Source organism: Solanum dulcamara, chromosome 11, assembly GCF_947179165.1.
Source record: "Solanum dulcamara chromosome 11, daSolDulc1.2, whole genome shotgun sequence".
In the NCBI taxonomy this organism is placed as follows: Eukaryota; Viridiplantae; Streptophyta; class Magnoliopsida; order Solanales; family Solanaceae; genus Solanum; species Solanum dulcamara.
Window position 1 is genome coordinate 17282668 of NC_077247.1, and position 22178 is coordinate 17304845.

At 38.9% G+C, this 22178-nt stretch overlaps 1 long non-coding RNA gene and 1 pseudogene across 1 annotated transcript; both read left to right on the forward strand.

Annotated features, from left to right (window-relative positions):
- Positions 1 to 10079: 10079 nt before the first annotated feature.
- LOC129872434 (uncharacterized) lies at positions 10080 to 12388 on the forward strand (annotated as a pseudogene).
- A 1218-nt stretch (positions 12389 to 13606) lies between these two features.
- Positions 13607 to 21097, forward strand: LOC129874316 (uncharacterized). Its single transcript, XR_008762872.1, has 3 exons — positions 13607 to 13977; positions 20589 to 20714; positions 20869 to 21097. It is a non-coding gene; the product is annotated as an uncharacterized LOC129874316 (long non-coding RNA).
- Positions 21098 to 22178: the final 1081 nt, after the last annotated feature.

The window sequence follows — 22178 nt, forward strand, 5'->3', positions numbered from 1 at the left end:
CATACTTAGTCTATGGAGTATATTCATCTAGAGGCCCAAGGGGGCAGCAATAAGAGGACTCGCTACTAAGGTAGTAACATTGGGTCCTAGACTAGAGGAGTGGAATTTTATGATAGGCCCCTCTAGAGGTTTCGGCAGGTCAGTTTAGCTAGACTATTCAGGCGGCATTACCTTCTTTTGACAGTAGCCAGTATCAGCTTAGTGGTCCTAGCATGGGTCAGGGTTCGAGTGGATTGGATGTCGATTCTTTAGGTCGTAGAGTTATAGGTTGATCTTTTTAAGTATGCTATGACTATGGTAGCTTAGACCATTAATCCCGAGAGTTCCCCCAGTAAGGGTAAGGGGAGATTGTACCAGCCCTTCAGCAGCTATACCAGTGGCAGTAGTGTATCCTCTAGTTAGAGATAGAGTTTAGGGCCAGGATTATCGTGGAGGCTGATAGGGTTCTAGAGGCAGAGCATAGGGAGGCAAGTTAGGTAGTAGGCTAGACACATCAGGTAGATGTGCTCAGGGCCATTTCTATGTGGCTCTAATGTGGGCAGAGGTTGAGGCATCTGATGATGTCATTACAAGTATGCTTCTATTATGCCACCAGCCTGCCATATTTTATTTGATCCAGGATCTACCTTTTTGTATGCATCTATCTATTATGCTCCCTGATTGGGTTTGATGTCCGAGTATTTGGTAGAGTCGATTCATGTTTCTACCGCGGTAGGTGAGTCTTTAGTAGTAGATCAGGTTTTACGGTCTTTCTTAGTGACCATCCAGGGTTATGATACTAGATTTTACCTTATTCTGCTAGATATGCTAGATTTTGATGTGATTCTAGGCATGGACAGGTTATTACCTTACCATGCAGTCCTGGATTGCTACGCCAAGATCGTTACCTTAGCCATGCCTAGTATTCCTCTAGTATTATGGTAGGGTTCTTGCAGTCACACACTGACAAGGCTTATCTCTTTTATGCGGGCTCAATGGTTGGTTGGTTCAGGTTATCTAGCTTACTTGGCCTATATGTATGATGTTAGTAGAGAAGGCCCTTTAGTTGACTCTGTTCCTGTGGTTAGAGATTTAATGGATGTGTTCCCTATGGACCTACTTGGACTTCTCCTAGAGCGTGATATTGATTTTTTTCATAGACTTGGAGCCAGGCACTAATATTTTCATAGACTTGGAGCCAGGTACCCAGCCTATTTCTATTCCACCATATCGGATGGAACTAATAGAGCTCCAAAAGCTCAGTGTTAAGCTTGAGGACCTATTAGTTAAGGGGTTCATACATTCGAGTGTGTCACCATGAGGTGCTCATATTCTGTTTGTGAAGAAAAAGGATGGGACTATGAGGATGTGCATTAACTACAGGCAGCTGAACAAAGTGACGGTGAAGAATTGTTACCCCATGCTTCACATTAATGATTAATTTAATCAACTTTAGGGTGCCGTAGTGTTTTGTAAGATAGACTTGAGGTATGATTACCATAAGTTATGGATTAGGGCATCAGACATCTTTATGACTACATTTAAGACTCATTAAAGACACTATGAGTTTCTTCTAATAACATTTGGGTTGACTAATGCCCCTGCCACCTTTATGGACTTGATGACTCGAGTGTTCAGGCCATACCTTGATTATTTTTTTTATTGTTTCATTGATGATATATTGGTATACTAGCAGAGCCAAAGTGAGAATAAGTAGCATTTCAGGATAGTTATTCAAACTTTGAGAGATCAATGACTATAAGCCAAGTTCTCAAAGTGTGAATTTTGGCATAAGCCTATAGCATTCTTGAGGCACCTGGTGTCCAAGGATGGTATTATAGTTCATCTAGAAATAATTGAGGCTATTTGTGATTCGGATAGGCCTACTTCTGTTATCGAGGTTCGTATCTTTGTCGGGTTAGCTAGTTAATATTGATGCTTTATCGAGGGTTTTTCTACTATTGTATCCCTATTGACTCAGTTCACTCATCAAGATATTCCTTTTGTGTGGTCGGAGGAGTGTGAGATAAGCTTTTGGAGGCTCAAGGAGTTACTTACCACCGCTCATATTTTGACACTTTCAGTTTAGGGCAAGGGCTTCATAGTATATTATGACACATCTGGCATAGGGTTTTGTGTATTGATACAGCGAGGCTAGGTCATAGCTTATGCGTCGAGGCATCTTAAGTTACATGAGTATAACTACCCCACCCATGACTTAGAGTTGGCAGTAGTAGTGTTCATACTTAAGATCTGGAGGCACTATCTATATGAAGTCCATTGTGAGTTCTAGACTGATCACATGATGCTTTAGTACATTATGAGCTAGAGGACCTTAATTTGAGGAAGTGTCGGTAGATTGAGTTCCTGAAGGACTATGACCTCTATATTCTCTACCATCCGGGCATGGCGAATGTAGTAGCGGACGCCATGAGCCGGAAGGCAGTGAGTATGGGTAGTCTAAGCTTTCTTTCTATTTCAGAGTGATTATTGGCTTTGAATATCCAGTCCTTAGCTAACCGACGATTAATTGATATTTAAGATTCCATACGAGTATCAGCCCATGTAGGGGTTCAGTCCTCTTTTCTAGATCGAATCTGTGGTCATTAGTTCAGGATTAGTCTTTGATGGCACTTAGAGATAGCATGTTGGCAGGTGATGCTGGTCAGGCTACTTTAGATTCAGATGGGCTTTTGAGATTCACCAGATGATTATGTGTTCTAAGAGTTGGGGGTTTAATTTAGCTGATTCTTAGCGAGGCTCATGATTCCATATATTCCATCCATTCGAGCATAGCTAAGATATATAGTGATTTTAGGTAGAACTACTGGTGGAGTGATATAAGGAAAGACATCTAGGACTATGTGTCACATTATTTATGTTTCCATCAGGTGAAGGCCGAGCGTATGAAGCTTGGTGGTGAGTTTCAGAGATTATACTTTCTAAAGTGAAAGTGGGAGTATATCACCATGTACTTCATTGTGAGTTTGCCTCGGACTTTCAGAGGTGTTGAAAGTATTTGGATCATCGTGAATTGATTGACCAAGTCGGCACACTTTCTTCCCATTCATACTTCCTTCAGTGCCGAGAGGTTGGCTCGTATCTAAACTTTTTAGGTGGTTCATCTTCATGATGTGCCTGTATATATCATTTCAGACCGGGGTTCACAATTCTTTTAGAGGACTTTTCAAGAGGATTTGGGCACCCATGTTCACCTTAGTATAGTATTTTACCCACAGAATGATAGTTAGTTAGAGCTTTCTATTCAGGTCCTTGAAGATATATTGCAGGCCTGTGTTATGGATTTTGGGGGTCAGTGGGACCTGTTCTTGCCTTTGGCAGAGTTTCGTACAACAATAGCTACCACTCTAGCATTCAGATGGCCTCGTTTGAGATTTTATATGGTAGGCAATGTCACTCTCCGGTTGGTTGGTTTGAGTCTACGGAGCATAGGCCGCGTGGTACAGACTTATATTAGAAAGCCTTGGATTAGGTGAGGGTGATTCAGAATAGACTCAGGATGGCTCATAGTAGACATCAAAGTTATAGGGATCATAGGTGTTGACCATTGAGGTTTGCAATTGGTGACTCTAAGTATTGCCCATGAAGGGCATGATGACATTTGGGAGGCGGGGCAAGCTCTACCCCAGGTATATAAGACCGTTTGAGATTTCTAGGATAATCAGATAGGTTGCCTATGAGTTAGCCTACCTCCAGAACTATCAGCTATCCACTTGTCTTTCATGATTCGATGATGCGCCAGTATGATTCAGTTGAGGTTGATGATCATTCAACCTTTGTAGAGGAGACGAAGGCCATTCTAACTAAAAATATTAGGCAGCTGCGATTGAGACCCATTCCTATTGTTATGGTCTATTGGAGGCACTGTCCAGTCGATTAGTTCCAGAATGTCGAGTTTAGACTAAAATGACCCTTCATTCGCTTTTCGAGGCTTTCAATCTAATCTTGAAGCCCATTATGGAATTTGGCTAAAAATGGCACTTGGGTGTAGGACTCTTTTTATTTTCTTAAAATAACCTCAAATGGGAATTTTGAATGCTCCATTAAGTCTGAAATGTCAAATTTAGTGGGGTAGCATATCTCATTTGTGCACACAAAATTCCGAATGAATCTTGAGTACCCCGTCAAAGTTTGAACAGTGCCCAAAATTCCATGTTGCAGCTGTTGCTAGTGCAAGTGACTTTCTTCATCATGTTTACAATCACGGAGGGTCACTGTTCTAAGGCTTCCCGATCGCTTGGCCCCTAGCCGCTATTGCAATGAAGAGTTCACTGGGAGTTTACCTAGTTGGTCTTCACGATTGCGAGACTTTACCTACGCAATTGCAAGGGTCATTTTGAGGGGCGATCGAGATTGCGACACATGTCCTTACGATCGCGATGGCCAATTATGTCTGATCTTTATTTAAAAGACAAGAAGCAATTAATTCAGTCCTAACACCTTCAAAGAGTGAGTTATCCTCCGATATAAGTCAAATTTGGTGATTTCAAGTCCCAAGCATCCAATATTGTTGTGGCTATGTGGGTTAGTGATTGGGAAGGTTGGAAAAGCTTTTTTGGAGGTATAACCTTGCTTTTAGCTGCTTTCCATAACTTTAATGGTGACTAATTTAGTATTTTCTTGCATTGTTGATTCGGGGTTTTTCCGAGACACGAATTGAGTTCCATTTTGAAACACAAGTTTGGTGTAATGCTTGGGACCTTTTCACGAAGTCAATTCCAAAATTACCAGAGTGGGTTCCATATTCTCGGTTTTTACTCAAAAACTGGTTCTATGATTTTAGTAATTTTAATGTCAAAATGACCGTATTAACTTTATATATCGATTTTTGATAGTGTGGAAGAACTTAGAGACCACTTGGAAGGAGGAAGTTTCAATTTAGTTAATTGGAAGCGCAGGTGATTGGCCTACAAGTAGGCTACGGTTTCCCCCTCTTTAGATTGAGCCTGAGAAAGTGATTACATGTTGATTAGTTGAAATTTGGGTTGGGTATTATTGAATCATGCTTAGACATTTAGAAATCATGGTTTAGTCTTATTTTAGGATTTTATCGAGTACTTGTGAGCATGCTACTTGCCTTGTCGATCATCTATGCCTTGTGGTGTATTTTTATACTTATCTTATTATTTAAATGAAGTGTGTTTGTCCTTAGTCTAGGATTGACTAGAGCTTGCCTTAGAAATGTATGATTTGAACCTGATGGGCCTCAGTCTCTCCCAAATATCATTTCGACTGGTTTAGATCCTTGTAGATTGGTGTACCAGACTTGAGTCTGACTTTTTAGGCCTTAGTTAGGCGGGACTCTTTCTCCGATGACATTCTATCCTTACCTCCCAATTTTGTGGCTTCATATATTTCAGCGGTGACACTGGGTTTTGTACTGCGATTCAAGATTCGTCTGGAGTTCAGCTTAAATACTTTTATTTATTTAGAAAGTGTGAATAGAGATCCACGGAGTTTTGTAACTATTGACCATTGGGAGCACTTGCAGTAACTATATTTTGGCACCCTTATCGAGCATTCAGATTCATGCTCTAGCCTCAACCACATTGACACTCTCAATGAATATTCGGTTAGAGGTCCATCCTCGATCATTCGGATTCTTATAAAGAGCATCAAGTTAGTGGTCCGACCTCAGTCACTTGATACTTGATCGGTTACTTGGATACTTCTGTTGAGCATCCGGTTAGAAATTCAGCCTCATTACCATCAGATTCTACTTAATTGGTTTTAGGTTCTGATTCTATATTCTCCGGTATTGGGTTCTCAATGCTACGCCGGTATATTCCATATGAGTCCCACGTGATTCAGTATGATTCTGTTGAGATAGAAGATCGTCTAACCTTTGTTAAGGAGCCGATTGCTATATTAGCCAAAGATGATCACCAGCTTTGTTCTAAGTCTATTCATGTGTTTAAGTTCTAGTAGAGACACCGTCCAATCGAGGAGGCTACCAAGGATACCGAGTAGGAGATGCGGGAGAAGTTCCCCATCTTATTTGAGCCTTTAGGTAATCCTCGTCTTTACTTTCACGAACGAATATTCTATTAGTAGTGGATGTTGTAATGACCCTTCGATCATTTTCATACTTCTGCTTCTGTTTCATCACTTAGAATATTTCTATAGCACCCCCATGTCATTTATGACCTAGTGGCACCAGTAGCTCGATCACCTGGTTGTTCATTTGGGTTTAGGCTCGTTTTCCTATTTTGAAGTTTTTATAACTTGAAAAGTTGACTTCGATCATAACTTCAGGTAAACAACCTAAGAATAAAATTCTGACAGTTTCATTAGCTCCAGAATGGCCAAAGTAGGCTAGTTGCATAGTCGGCATAATTATCGAGGCAATCGGTATGAGTTTGGGGCCATTTGGCGCTTTATCATTTGAAACTTGGCATAAGATTGACTTTGGTCAACATATTTGGTAAGCACGCTCGGATTGAAATTTCATAGAGCAGTTAGCTCCAGAGAGTTTGTTCTAGAACAACCTTTCATGATGTCCCGAGGCTTTTGGTCTCATTTCGATCCCATTTGTAATTTTGGTTTAAATTTATGCTTGGGTGTAGGACCCATTTTTTTTATCAAAACGACCTCCATTAGAAAGTTTTATTGCACCACTGAGTCAGAAATGTTTTTTTCAATCAAAAAATATATATGGTTTGCAGTCATGGGACTCCGGATGAGTCTGGAGCATCAAAAAAAATTAAATTTTGGACTGTGCTATAACTATTCATTGCGGTTATTGTTCACCACGAATCTTTTTAGATTTAAGTGTCAACTTTGACAAACGATTTCTACACCATTTTGAGCTCAATTTCAGAGATTCAAAGGTCCAAATTGAAGAGATTTTCGAGAGGAACGCATTGGTAAGCTCGTAAGGTGATTTGAGAACTTCGTTTGAGGTAAATTTTGAATTTTAGTTGTTGTCTTTTGTTGTTTTGAAGTGAAATTTTGGAGAATTCTGAGAAGTGATTTCTGGGCCAATTTAGGTCCAATTTGAGCAATTCAAAAGCCTATCTCTCATGGAATTTCGAGAAAAATATTATGGGCTATCAAAAACTTATTTGGGGCATTTGGTGCAGGTAAAATTGCGATTTTAGTTGCTATTTTTATTGAATTTCGAAGTAGAATTTAATAAACTTTGGGAACTGTTTTCTTGGGCGTTTTAAGTTCGATTTTGGAAATTCTTGGTGCTAAATTATGGGTTTAGTCAGCTCTGTACTAGTGACTTTCAGATTCTGGAAGGGATCAATACATATATTTATTTTGGTATGCCTTCCGCTTATCTAATCTGTTTATATTGAAATTGCTTATTCTTGTTTAGTTTCTACACTTAAATCCATTACTAGATACTTCGGGTTACGGATTGGCTTACCTACTCTTGGGTTATAATAGGTGTCATCATGACTTGAGAAATTGGGTTGGTATATTCGTTCAACCAAATCTATCTTAAATCTTCATGAAATCAGCCCAAATTTTAGATATGAATTCTTTTGAATGCTCTGAATCTTTTGAGATATCACCCACTCAAAACAGAGTTCATTTGTGGTAAATCAATTCAAATTTGAAGTAGCTTAGTGCTTCGTTAATGACTGTCTAAGAAATTTTGCACTTTCATTTTTCATTTTTCAACCTAAACTCATTTTTCTTACTTAAAACAATACACTCCAACTGATTTTAGCATCAATTGCTCAAGAATAACTACATAATCCAATGACTTCAAGTTTTAGCATCAACAGATGAAAATAGCAATTTAAGAATAAAAAGAATGAAAAATAAAAAGAAAATAAAGACAATGTAATCGAATAATAAAAAAAAAATTAGAAAATATACGTAGCAGACTAACAAGGCACGTGCATGTCACTCCCTACTCAAGGATTTGGTTGTTTAGTTTCACGGTGGTATTTATTTTGTTCTTAAAAGTTTTGGGGTAATAAGACCCTTGTTAAGTTTAGGTGTGTCACCGGGATTTTGGGTACAGTTTGAGGGTGTACTTATGCCTTATCCCTTAAAAAGAAGCTACTCCAACAAAGTAATACATAGCCTAGCAAAATACCTTTCAATTATGACTTGTTTCTCTTAATGGTGTCCTAATTTTTTCTTGTTACACTACTAAGACTTGCTCAGAACGAAATATAACCCTCTTGAAAGAGATTGAACCATGACAATTTCTTGGTCTCTTATTTCCCTTTATTGGCTTATCATTAAGAGATTTTTTAATGCAAAATTAAGTAATTGGGTTTATGAACATGAAAGGTTTGATAGTTAGGGATATTATTAATAATAATTAAGAGAAGAATTTATGAAGATGTAGAGGTGTGAGTTATCAAGATACTTTCTAAATAAATGATTGAGAAAAAATAGAAGAAAAAAAGTCAAAAAAGGAGAATTAAGATAAATATGAATGGAAGCTATAAAGAGGTGCCACATCACCTCGTCTATGATCCTCTTTTATATTTATGTACTAGTATGTGTACCTGCGTGATGCGCGGATATTAAAAAGTAATCAAGTTTTAATTAAAACTAACTAACATTTATTATTTACTTATCAATATTTTAAAAATTAATTATAAAAAGTTATTTACTTATTTATTTGAGCACATTAAATTAACATTAGTAGTACACAATTTCTTTGTTATAATATCAAAATATTATTTCTATATATATTTATGATAAGCTACACTTTCAGTTTTACAGTATTTACCCTCAAACTTTTATCAAGGAAAATCTTTATTTTTTACTGTATTAGTTTACCTTGGACAAAAATTAAATATTCTATTTGTTTAAATTTATTTGTCCTATTTTTTTTAGGCCGTTTAGAAAAATCTCTTTTTTGTTTTTATCAATTTTTTAATTTTTAATTTTTCACGCGACATGATTAAGACACAAAATTAAAAAGATATTTTAGTATATTTGACATACGTTTAATTTAAAACCACAAGATTCAAGTCTTTTTTTATTTTCTTAAATTTCGTGCCAAATAAAAATAGGACAAATAATTTAAAATGGAATTTCTGTAATACATAAATTACTATAAAATACAAACATCAACATACAATTTGCATACTTATCATTTATTAATTGAATACAAATAATTAAGCAAATTATTATATATATATATATATATATAATATTTCTTTTAAAAAATAAATTTGGTTCAAGTTTATTTTTATTTATGCAATAAAAAATGTCAAAACAAAGAAACAAAAATACATTAAAAAAACGAAATACAAAAAATGTACCAAATCTTTTTTCAAGGCATAAAGACACATAAATAATGTGTATTTTTTTTACAGTATTCTATTAATAATTAATAAATAATAAAAATGAACGTGGAAAGTCCTAATACCCAGTAGCTTTAAAAAGTGAATGTGTAAAGTGCTAATGCCCGTAATAGGAAAGTACATTTCTCTTCATCTCGAAATTACAAACTTTTTCAATTCTTTTGTTTCATCCAACTTTCTTTACTTTGAGCGATGAAATTCTCGTTGCCGTTTGAAATTTTTGCGGATGATTAAGAGATTTTCTCGTTGGTGTTTTCCGGCCTCTCTATTTTTTCTTTGATTTTGTGTTCTTTGCAAGTTCCAATAAGCTCATTTTTTTTATTTATCCATGCAGCTTGATGCAGTTACTGGGTTTAGATTCTTCATTTTTTGGATGAGATTGTAGATCTCTTCTCCGATTAACGTTAAAATTTGTCTTGTCTCTTCAAAATTGAGGTAAACTCTTTTATTGCTCTTGCTTTCTTGCTTTTTACACCTCTCCGAAGTTTTGTGGTGACCTCTTTTTCTGATGAATGCATGATTCTCACATAGTTACTATGAATTCCTCTCTTGGTGTATGTATACTTCAATAATTCTGATTTAGTTCCTTTGGTTGTTTTTGTTGTGGTTGATTTTTGTAAATTTAAGTCTTGGAGATCTATCCCTTCATATGTGCTCAACTCCAAATTAGTGCTGTTCACCTTCTGTTGCATTTTATAGCAGCCTTATTTATGCCATGAGCCAAATACCAAGTCTTGCTAATGTTAAAAGGGTATAAACGATATAACATAAAGCGGAATAAAATTTTAAAAAATATTTTTTGTTGTGTATTTCATTTTCTACCAATTGGCCAATTTGGACATTCCCAAATTGCTACGAAATTGCTATCCCCTCTTTCTCAACACTTGTGTGTCTCTCCTTCAGGCATCCACTTAATTTGCTTCAGTTCTTTTCATTTGTGTTGATCAGTCCATGATTTCAAATAGATCAATAGTTTTAACACTCATAGCTTGTTGAGTATACATGACCATGAGCATTTACCATTTTGTACTTTTCATGTGGCTATTTTGCTTATGATCAACTGGATATGCTCCTACATCAATTGTATAGCCGATGGATTTCCTCGATGCTACCTAATTCTCACTCTTATTTGTAAGCTTCATTATGCGTTTATGCATCTACGTATAGTGTGGCAAATGGTCAGTTTTCGTGATTTCAGTGGCAGCATTATTGTAAAAATGGAAAGGATTCTTAACTAGACAACCTATGTTGTAGCAAGAGTTGTGTCTCATCTTCTCATCACTGTCAAGATGATAAGAGATGCTTCTAAGTTTGATAAGGGTGGTGTGGAGTGTAATGACTCATTTCTGTGCTTTTGCAATTTTTTTTATCATTTTACTTCTTCCCGTAGCTTCTTTATAGCTCTTATGTGATGCTAGGATGGGTGGCATGCTCCTCGAGGTGATTGGGTGAGTTTGGTGCGTGTTTTTCCCTTTTTAGAGGTTTAAAGTAAAAATGAGTTGACTTTAGTCAACATCCGGATATTCGATCGTCGTATGAAAATTCTTCAGCCCCATCAGTTCCATAAGGTCCATTTTGGTCTAGAAGGAAGGTTGGTTCAGGTTTTTGAGTCTTCATTTTGAGTTTATGTGGTTTTTCCATTTTGACTTTAACTTTTGACCAAGTTTGACCTCGGACCACATTTTGAGTAAATGCGCTCAGATGAAAATTTTGTTAACGCGATTAGCTATAAAATGTCGAGTTTGGTCTAGAACGACCTTTAGTTTGGTGCTCGAGGTGCTCGAGATGAGCTTTTGGCCGTTTTGACGTCTTATGTGTTCTTCTTTGAAAGTGTTGATTTCGGTCAAAATTTCGACAAGAAGACCTCCATTGGCCATTTTGTTAATTCTGTTGAGTCCAGAATGTCGTTTTCAGCTGGGTAGTATAGTCCATTTGCATTGGAGGGGTTCTGAAAGAGTTTCGAGCCCCAATCAGGGTACTTTTCCCCCTTAGTGAGTTGCTAGTGTTCAGCTGCAGGTGCAGCTGAAATTCCATCTCCATGATTGCGGGCCCTTAGCCGTATTCACAGATGTTTGGAAACCTGTGCTCTGCATTCACGGAAGGACCACCGCGTTCGCAGAGAAAGGCAAAGTTTTGCGTTTGCGGGCTAGCCTCCATGTTTGCGAAGAATAAGTTGGTTGACCTCCGCATTCGCGAAGGCCAAAATTCCTAGCATCAGTGGTCCTTAAGACCTGTTTTTAGCTTCTTCTACTTCTTCATTTCCAAATCAATCAAAACACAATTTGAGAGCAATTCTTGACCATTTTTAATCATTTTTTTTCTTTGTATTGGAGACTCACGGAGACGTTCCAAAACTTTTTCTCATCTTAGAAACCATGTAAGTCTAGTGTAATTGCAGTGAATTCTTTGTTTTTTGATCATTCTAGGGCTTGATTTTGGTGGAGTTGATTTGAGCCCTTTCATTGCTCGGAATGTGCCCATTTTTAAGGTCCAAGTTTATTGAGCTATTTGGGACCTTGAGACAGAGTTGGTTTTTTGATTTTGTACGCGAGTTCTAATGTCGAATTTTGACCCAATTTTGGTTTCTTTTTTATTTAAGGTAATATGGGTATTGTTGCCTTTGTTTTGATGTGTTCTCTGATAATTTGATAGAGTGGCATCATTTGGAGGAAGCCCAAACAGAAAAAGCTCCGATTTAGCGGTTTGTGTGCGGTTTCGTCCTTGAGGTAGGCTATGGTTTCTATCTTTTAGAGTTGGATCAGTTAGAATTTGTATATTATGAGTAGTAACGTATGCTTATATTAATAAATTTAGGTGTTGATATCCTTCTTAGAAAAATAGGAGTTGATGGTCATCGTAAGTATTTAGTTTGGATCTTAGCCGTTGAAGTTGTAGCTTAAATGCTTTCTTATCTTGTTTGTATCTCTGAGTATCCTTATAACTTGCTTATAGGTGATTTGAAATTAGGATGCTGCTCGCCTGACTTGGTTGATTACATTTCCCTTTATGGAGTATTTTCGGCTTATGCTTGTGCCTTACTTTCTTATGATATTGAAATATTGGGCCTGAGGTTCTGCTTTTGGTACATCGGAGTTTCAGATTAGTGAATTGATGCCCTTGGCTAGATTTTCCCCCGGCTTTGAGTGATACATGATTATTGATATTCTACTTGCCTAAGTTGCTTCACTGATGTTTAAGATCATTTCAATGGATGAATAAATGAACATACTGGGCTTTTCGGTAAGTGAATAAATTTAAGGATTTGAAAATACTGGTAATCTCATTGGTTATGACACTTCATGTTTTTGATGAGTTTGAGGTATGATTTCGGGTGGTCATTTTACTAACCTTGGGCTACAGTAGTATATTCACTTTTGATAAGATCGAGAGTTATTCCAGGAGCTGCATAATATTTTTGGAGATTATTGTTACATCTTTGCTTTGTTATATATGCATGCTCTTCCAGTATTCTGTGAGTTGAGGCAATTGTTATGGTTACCTATTGTTGTTGGATTTATTTAGCCTTTGTATGTTCTCCCCATACCCCGATACATCCGTAATTGTAGTCTATGACTTATGTTATTATTCATATCATCATGCTGCTTATATATATTTACTCTTTCTTAGCTCGGTTGACCTCTAAATTCAATTTATTTCACTCTTTCTTAGATGGTAAGGAAGATATCTACCCATGTGCCTACAGATTTAACCCCATCTCGGGTTGGTGGATTCCCACAGAGTTGATTACACTAATTTCTAACTGGATGGGCCACTAAAGTAGTGGTAGAGATCCTATCTTAGTTGCAGACCCACGGGATTGCCACTGATGACATGGACTCAGTTCTCTGAGGCATTCTTAGAGAAGTATGTACCCCCACAGTTTGAAGGAGAGGCTGAGCAATGAGTTAACGATGTTGGTCCAGGGATAGATGACGTTCATAGAGTATGAGTCTCGATTCCATGAGCTATCCAAGCATGTTACTATGATTATGCTGGCAGATGAAGAGCGGGTGCGTCGTTTTGTCAATGGGTTATTAATTCCTTTGAGGTTAGCTACAAATCAGATGGTTGCATCGGGCTATTTGTTCTTGCAGATAGTAGATCATGCCCAAACAATTGAGGTTATTCGTCGTGAGCCTACGGAGGTTACGAAAAGAGAACTCATTGTCAGGGCAGTTTTGATGGACGCCAGTCACATGGTAAGGGTTCTTTTGGCAGAAGTTATCCACTGCAGTATCCACCTAGCAGGCCAGTTTAGGCAGCCTTTCAGCTTATTGATGGTGGATCAATTGGTATTAGTGGTCTGAAAAGCCAAACGTCAGTCAGTCTTCTCGAGGTTAGACTTCTAGATATTCTGGTTGTGTTGTCCATTCAGGTTTGGTTGGAACATCACAGGTAGGTTCTTTTATAGGGCTATTCTATGGGTGTGGCGTGATATGCCACTTTTTTTTGGAAGTGCCTAACAATCATCCATCGTAGATGCCAGAGTCAGCAGGGTCCACTAGGTCAATAGGTTCAGGCCTCCAGGCCCCAATTCTGCCACCCAAAGAGGGTGCACAGGGTGGCAGAGGTAATTCTCAAGGTACTAAGGGTGGTCCCTAGGCAGGCTCGACAGGTGGCAGAGGTGGATGCTGCCACATTTATGCTTTTTTGGGTAGGCCATAGGCGGAGGCATCAGATATCGTCATCACAGGTACAATCTTCGTCTCTCATCAACTTGCCTATTCGTTATTTGATTGGGATTCTACTTACTCATATATGTCTGCTCATTATGCTACTTGATGGGATATTTTGTGTGAGCTATTACTTGTTCCTATGCATGTAGCTACCCTCATAGGTGATTTTTTAGGACGGACTTGATTGTGTTGGATATGGTAGACTTTGACTTGATTCTAGGCATGAATTAGTTGTCTACTTATCATGAGGTTTTGGATTGCTTCTCCAAGATCGTTACCTTTTGTATGCCCGATATTCCTCTTATTTTGTGAGCAAGTCCAGCTAGTCATGTGTTGTTTGGTATGGTCTCCTTCCTCAAGGCTCAGCGGTTAGTGGGAAATGGGTGTCTAGCCTATCTTGCTTATGTACGTGACACTAGTGCTGACACTCCTTATGTTGATTCTGTTCCAATGGTTCGAGAGTTCCCTGATGTTTGTCCCATCGATCTACCTGGTCTTCCTCCTGAATGTGACATTGATTTCGGCATTGATGTTGAGTCGGGTACATAACTAATCTCTATTCCATTGTACTGGATGGCTCCAGTTGAGTTGAGGGAGCTTAAGGTACATCTCCAGGATCTCTAATGGTACCCTGCGTATGTGTATTGATTATAAACAGCTGAATAAGGTGACCATAAAGAACATATACCTAATGTCGCGTATGGATGACTTATTTGACCAGCTCCAGGGTGCAGCAGTTTTCTCTAAGATAGACTTGAGATCGAGGTATCACTAGTTGAGGATTAGGAAGGAAGATATCCCTAAGACTACTTTTAGGACTCAATACAACCACTATGAATTCTAGTAATGTCTTTTGGGTTAACAAATGCCCCGCAACATTCATAGACTTGATGAATCATGTTTCAAACCCTACTTGGAATCCTTTGTTATTATATTCATCGCTGGCTTCCTGGTCTACTCCGGGAGCAGAGAGCAGCATTTGAGGATAGTACTTTAGACCTTGCGAGATCAGCAGTTGTATGCCAAATTTACTAAGTATGAGTTTTGGCTTATGTCAGTGGCATTCTTGGGCACGTGGTGTCCAATGATGGTACTATGGTAGATCCAGCGAAGATAGCAGCAGTTCGTGATTGGCTAGGCCCGCTTCTCTTATCTAGGTTCGCAGTTTCATCAAGTTGGCAAGATATTACGGATAATTTGTGAAGGGGTTCTCTCCTATTGCAACTTCTTTGACAAATTGACTCAGAATAATGTTCCTTTCCATTGGTATTACGAGTGTGAGGCGAGCTTACTAAAACTCAAGGCTTTGTTGACTTCAACTCTGATTCTTACTCTTCCTATTGAGGGCCAGGGATTTACAATGTATTGTGATGCTTTAGGTGTTGGCTTGGGTTGCATTTTGATATAAGAGGGTAGAGTTATTACATTTGCTTCTAGACAACTGAAGGTGCATGAGCGGAACTATCCCACACATGATTTGGAGTTGGCAGCAATAGTCTTCATATTGGAGATTTGGATGCATTACATGTATGGTGTCCATTGTGAGATCTATACTAACCACCATAGTCTTCAGTACATCTTCAGCCAGAAAGACCTTAATCTGAGACAGCGCAAGTGGTTGGAGTAAATGAAGGACTATGATTTCACTATTCTCTATCATTCGAGCAAGGCAAAGGTTATAACAGATGCTTTGAGTTGAAAGGCAGTGAGTATGGGGAGTTTGGCATTTTTATCAGTTGAGGAGCAGCCTTTAGCTTTGGAAATTCATTCCTTAGCTAACCAGATGGTTTATCTTGATATTTCTAAGCCACATAGGTTACTTGCTTATGTAGAGGCTACGTTCTTCTTGATGAGCAGATTAAGCACAGTAGTTTGATGACTTATAGCTGACGGTGATTCGTGATAAGGCGCTCAATGGGGAGGCTAGGAAGGCGACCTTAGATTCGGAGGGCATTTTGAGGATTGAGGGTCGTAGCTGTGTTCCTAAAGTTGGAGATTTGGTTAGGATAATTCTTGAGGAGGCCAATTATTCTAGATATTCCATTCATCCCGATGCGGCAAAGATGTATCGTGACCTACAACAGCATTACTAGTAGTGTAGAATAAAGCACGACATTTTAGCTCTTGTAGCTAGGTGCTTGAACTGTCAGCAAGTTAGATTAAAGCATCAGAGGCCGGGTGGTTTGACCCAGTGGTTGCCTATATCAAAGTGGGAGTGGGAGCGGATAGTTTTTGTAGTGGGTTTACTATGTACCTCCTAGGGTGTTGATTCTATTTGGGTCATCTAGATCGATTGACCAAGTCTTCTCACTTCTTACCAATTCAGACTACCTATACTTTAGAGAGGTTGGCTTAGATTTACATCAAAGAGATGGTCTGATTGCATGGAGTTTCGATATCTGTCATTTTAGATAGTGGTACTTATTTCACTTTCCATTTTTGGAGATCTATTCAAAGAGATTTGGGCACCCAAGTTGGGCTTAGCACAGCATTCCACACCCAGACTGATGGAGACAGGACTATTCATGTCTTGGAGGACATGCTACGGGCCTGTGCTATTGAGTTTGGGGGGGTGGGATCAGTCTTTGGCATTGGCAGAGTTTGCATATAATAATAACTACCATTCGAGCATCGAGATAGATCTTTTTGAGGCATTGTATGGTAAGAGGTATCGTTCCCCAGTAGATTGGTTTGGTGCTTTTGAGGTTAGGCTTTGGGGTACTGATTTGCTACGTGATTCGATGGATAAAGTTCATATGATCTAGGAGAGACTCCCTTACTTCCCAGAGTAGGTAGAAGAGCTATGTTGATCGGAGAATTTGACCTTTGGAGTACATGGTTGGAGATCGGGTATTTCTATGAGTGTCTTCCATAAATGGTGTGATGAGATTGGGGAGGAGGGGTAAGCTTAACCCCAGGTTCATCGGCCCTTCTAAAATCCTAAGGCGGATATGAGAGGTAGCTTATGAGTTAGCCTTGCCCCCAGTACTTTTAGGTGTTCATCCTATATTCCATGTTTCCATGCTGCGGCGATATGTTTCAGATGAGTCTCATGTGCTTCATTAAGATTCATTTTAGCTTGATGAGCCCTTATCTTTAGAGGAAGATAATATGGCTATTTTAGATATAAAGGTTAGGAAGCTGAGGTTTAGGGAGATCCCATCAGTGAAATTTCACTGGAAGCATCATTCGATTGAAGAGGCTACGTGGGAGACCGAGCGGAACATACAGACTCAATATCCTCCCTTTTTAAGACATCAGGTATCTTTTCTTTCTTGACTCTCGAGGACGAAAGTCCTTTTAGTAGTGGATGTTGCAATCACTTCCAAGGTCATTTTCGTGCTTTTGTTTATTTTTATCATTTTACCCCTTCTCATAGCTTTTTTATAGCTTTTATGTGAAACTGGGATGGGTAGAATGCTAATAAAGTTGGTTGGATGAGGTTGGTGCAAGTTTTTCCCTTTTTAAAGGTTTAAAGTGAAAAGAGTTGACTTTAGGCAACATCTGGAGATTCAATCATTGTATGGGAATTCCAACGGTCCCATCAGCTTCGAAAGCTCCATTTTGGTCTAGAAAGAAGGTTGGTTTGAGTTTTAGAGTCATCATTTTGAGTTTGTGTGGTTTAACCATTTTAACTTTAAGCTTTGGGGAAGTGTGACTTCGGTCAACATTTTGAGTAAACGCTCTCGGATGAAATTTTTGTTAGTGCAGTTAGGAATGAAACACTAAGTTTGGTCTAGACCAACCTTTGAATCAGTTCTTGAATGTAATGACCCTCGAGGTCCTTTTTATCTTTTTCTAATATTTTCAGCATTTAGAGCTTTCATGTAACAACCCCAAGCGATTTATTGTGTCCCCTGGTCATTTGTTTTTGGGTTTTATGCCCGTTTCCCTGTTTTGGAGCCCTTGGAGTTTGAATTATTAACGTTAGTCAAAAATTCTAGGAAGACGACCTCAGAATGAAATTTTGATTATTCCATTAGCTCCAAAATAGTCAATTTAGGCTAGTAGCATATTCAGCTCGAGTTTCGAGCCTTTCGGTGCGAGTTTGAGCCTTCAGGCACTTTAGTCTTTAAACTTTAGTGTAGGTTTGACTTTTTTCAATAATCTTGGAAAATATGCTCAGATTGAAATTTCATCAGCGCAGTTAGTTCTGAAATATCGAGTTTGGTCTAGAATGACCCTTCATGTGGGTCCCGAAGCTTCTAGTCTCTTTCTAAGCCTCCTTGTAGAATTAGCAAAAAAAGGTGCTTAGGTTTGGGACCCACTTTTTGTCAAGACGTCCTCAGATTGGAATTTGACCTGCATAGTTGAGTTTGGAACGTCGAATTTAGTAGGGTAGCATAGTCTGCACGCACGGGGGTTTCGAATGAATCTCAGGCACCCCATCGAGATATTCCAAAGTTGGGCAAACCAATTAATGTGCACCAACTGGTGCTGCTGGTTTTGCTTATCGCGTTTCTAGGACAACGATCGTGAAGGCTTAGAACCTAGACCTCCGCGATTGTGAGGCTTATGGCCGCGTTCAAGATGACGTAGGTACCTTAGCCTCCGCGATCGCATGAGCCTGGCTACGATCGAGGTTCTTTGGTTTTCCTAACCTTTGCGATCGCGAGGTTCAAGGTTGCGATCCTCATGCATTATTTTCTCTGGTCTTTTAATTTAAGACTAGATGAAAACCAACCCTGACCCGTAATTTCCTCTATCAAATTTGGGCGCTAGGGAGCTCCATTTTTGGCGATTCCAAGTGCGTTGGGTTCATAGGAGTCGTGGGTAAGTGTTGGTATGTTTGGGGAAGCATGTGAGGCGATGGTTTGAGGTAATTTCCTTCGCAAAGGGGATGCCCTAACTTAGCTTTAAAGTTTAATGGTGAATTTATTATTGGGTTGATTTCTTCTAATTTGAGCATCAATTTGTGACCCATTGTGGGGGTACAATCTCTATAATGCGTTTAGAACCTTTTTACGGAGTTGATTTCAAGATTCCCATCGTGGGTCACTCAATCCCGTTTTTGACCCAATTTTGGATCCATCTCTGAAAATGCGATTTTAGTGTCAAAACGTTCGTATTGATGAGACGATCAATATTTTGATAGTGTGAAGGCATTTGGAGGCAATTTTTGTGCGGAAAGCTACCGAGTAGTGGACATGGAGCGCGCGTGTTTGGATTCCAGGTAGGCTACTGTCTTCATTCCTTTGATTGAGCTTCATGAGGTATTGTTTAGTATAAATTGCTTGTGGTTTGGATTGTATATGAAGGGTTAAGTCTGAACCCTTGTTTCCGACTTCTTTGTCCCGGTATGAACCTTAGGCTAGGTTTCCTTTATGAGACCTTTAATTTAGTTGGTAAAATTATTGATTATGCCTTAGTTTGGCCTTGATTAGCCTATTTTAGGTGGCTAGTTCGATGTTTATGGTGGTTGGAAGAATTGTGACTTAGAATTGAGTTTGGGTTGACCCTTAGTTGATGTAGCTGTTGTTGGTGGGAATTTCTGAGAATTAGTGTCCTTCACTATTGTAGAACCTATTTTAGAGCCTTGGTGTAGTGGTTTTTACCTAGTTAGGCTTGTCAATTACTGTTGGGCTCTATTTCTAGATTTAGAGTTAGAATCCTCTATATTTTCCTTTTTGCCATTTGTCGGGGCTAGCTGTGTTTGTACTCTCAGGGTTGTACTTTAGTTGGATCTGAAGGTATTTATTGACTAGCTGAGCACCTGTTTCTTGATATCATCTTCGTTGTTACCCAGTTAGAATTGAGCTCCCTTTTATGCCTTTTTGCCGAGTTAGAGGAGTATATTTAAGCCCTAAGCCTTAGTTAGAGGTCGGTTGTATGTGTTAGTCCTATTTCTATTCTCTAGAGGGTAAGATGATTACGGTGTCATTATTGTATATGATTGTGCGTGTTGTTTGAGTGATGGTGATGGCATGCATTGCATTGGAACCTTGTTTTCTCATAAATATAGTCGATCCCGACGCATACATTGGTTCTTAGCATTGATTTGAGAAAGTTGGGTTGTAACCCAAACTATTTTATACTAATTTTCTACATAGGGTTCATACTACCTTTATTACCGCTATTTGCAGTAGTCTGGAGGCATCGAAGATGCATTGATTTTCTTATATTAGTTCAGTCGGAGAGAGTTTCTGACCCTTTTATATTGATTTGACTATTCATCTTTGGTCATCGCGATGAAGCGGATTCTAGATAATCATATATACAAATTTATATACATATTGATATAAACCTAAATCGGGACCAATCAAGTATATAGGGGCGTTCCCGAGCCCCCATGATAATTCCAGAGAGGCGCATGGGTCCTACTTCCTGGCTGGGACTGGATGTAGGTGTATATATGTTGATATGAGGCACTTGGCACTGATGGTACTACAAGTTTTATTGTACAACTCTCATTTATATATGCATTGTCTATCACCAACATAGTTGTTTGTACGTGTCAGTAGTATGGGATGTCGTGCAGGTTTACCTATTTGTGAATGAAGCTCCTGGGCATACAGGGGCTCGGGAGGTATTGCCTGACTATTTGTGAACTTGAGGCGGTATAAAGGGTGGTCCCTTGTTTGAAGGTAGTTACTTCCCTTATTCTTATTCATCTAACTTTTTTGTGCAGGGATTTAGTTGATATGCTCCTTTGGGCCTATGTGATATCTGTGTTTACTCTGGTTAGTAGGTTGTCACTTTGTTGTCCTCCTTCATAGCATGTTGTCGTGTTTAGGATCTTGGCTGGCGTCACTAGGTACGTCCTTTGTTTCCTTGATTGTTTCCTATCTTCTCCCTTCCTTATATCAAATATTTTTTATTGCAGACTTCCGTATTATTCTTATTAGTTACTTGTGATATATACTCCTTGCTTACATATTCTTTATACTTTTTTTATCTTTGGAGCTCAGTCAATCGATGCCTACTGAGTACCACTTGTTGGTACTCATACTACACTTCTGCACCCTGTAGATCATAATACGGATTTTCACTACTGATTTGGATATTGTACGGAGCAACTCTTGGATTTTGCAGACTTGGGTGAGCAGTTGGCATTCAGAGTTTCCTATCTCCCTCTATTTCAGCTTGCATTAACCTTTATTTTGGACTCGGAGACAATTATGTTAATATTATACTTATAAAAGCCTTGTACTTCCTTATTGGTTTAGGTCGACTATCGACTAATACCAGGTGTTGGAGGTTATTTTATTTTATTGATCCCATTCTTCTGTTCTTATTATTATTCATTTCTTTCCTTCCTCTTGTGATGGTCCATTTCCTATGGTTATGGACTATGGGGTTAGGCTTGCCTACTTGTGGGTTGATAGTAGGTGTCATCATGACTTGGAAAATTGGATCATGACAGATTGGTATCAGAGCTCTAGATTTGCCGGTATTGTTGGCACGAGAGCTAATGCCTAGTAGAGTCCTGCGAATAGGTGCAGAGACATTCGTATCTTATCTTCGGGAGGCTAGAGGGCATTCTTAGGAAATCTGTTCTTGACTCTTTTTCGTGTGCCTTTGTTTCATATGACCTCTAAAATGCTTTTTGAACCTATTCTCTCTTAGATGGATAGCATGAAGTTTTTGATGGACACAAACAGGATGCCTACTCAAATCCCCATGGCTTTGATGCCTGATCATGACACCGCCGACATTTAGTTGCAGCATGAGAATCTGGGGGCAGCCTAGGCTCCGATAGAGTTAGTGGTCACTACGACTCCTCAGGATTCTCTATTGGGGACTTCGAGTCTATTCAAGGATACATCGCAAATTGGTGTGGTTTTGGATGCATCGAGTGGTTCTCAACCCAAAGTTAGATCTGTAGGTCTTTAATAGGGTTCTTTGATTCCTGAATATGTGGTTGGGTTTCTTGAGTAGGCCAGGCAGACTCCCACCTTGTTTCCTACTAATCGAGAGCTAATTCAATGGATTATTGGTGGATTGAGCTAGCCCCTCTATTTAGCATCGGAGCACTTGACAGTAGTTGAATCTATTTTTCCCCGGGTGGTGATTTATGTCAGGGCCATGGAACATGCGTGAATTAAGACTTACAGAGGTAGCGGTAAGAGGCCTCACCGTCAGTACAATGGAGATAACATCTATCATGACCCAAGCCTAGGGCCTAGACGTGACATAGAATGAGGAACCCGGAGCTACAGGTAATGACAAAGAACAATAAGAGGAAATAAAAAGTGAAAGCAGGACTAAGGGAGAACAT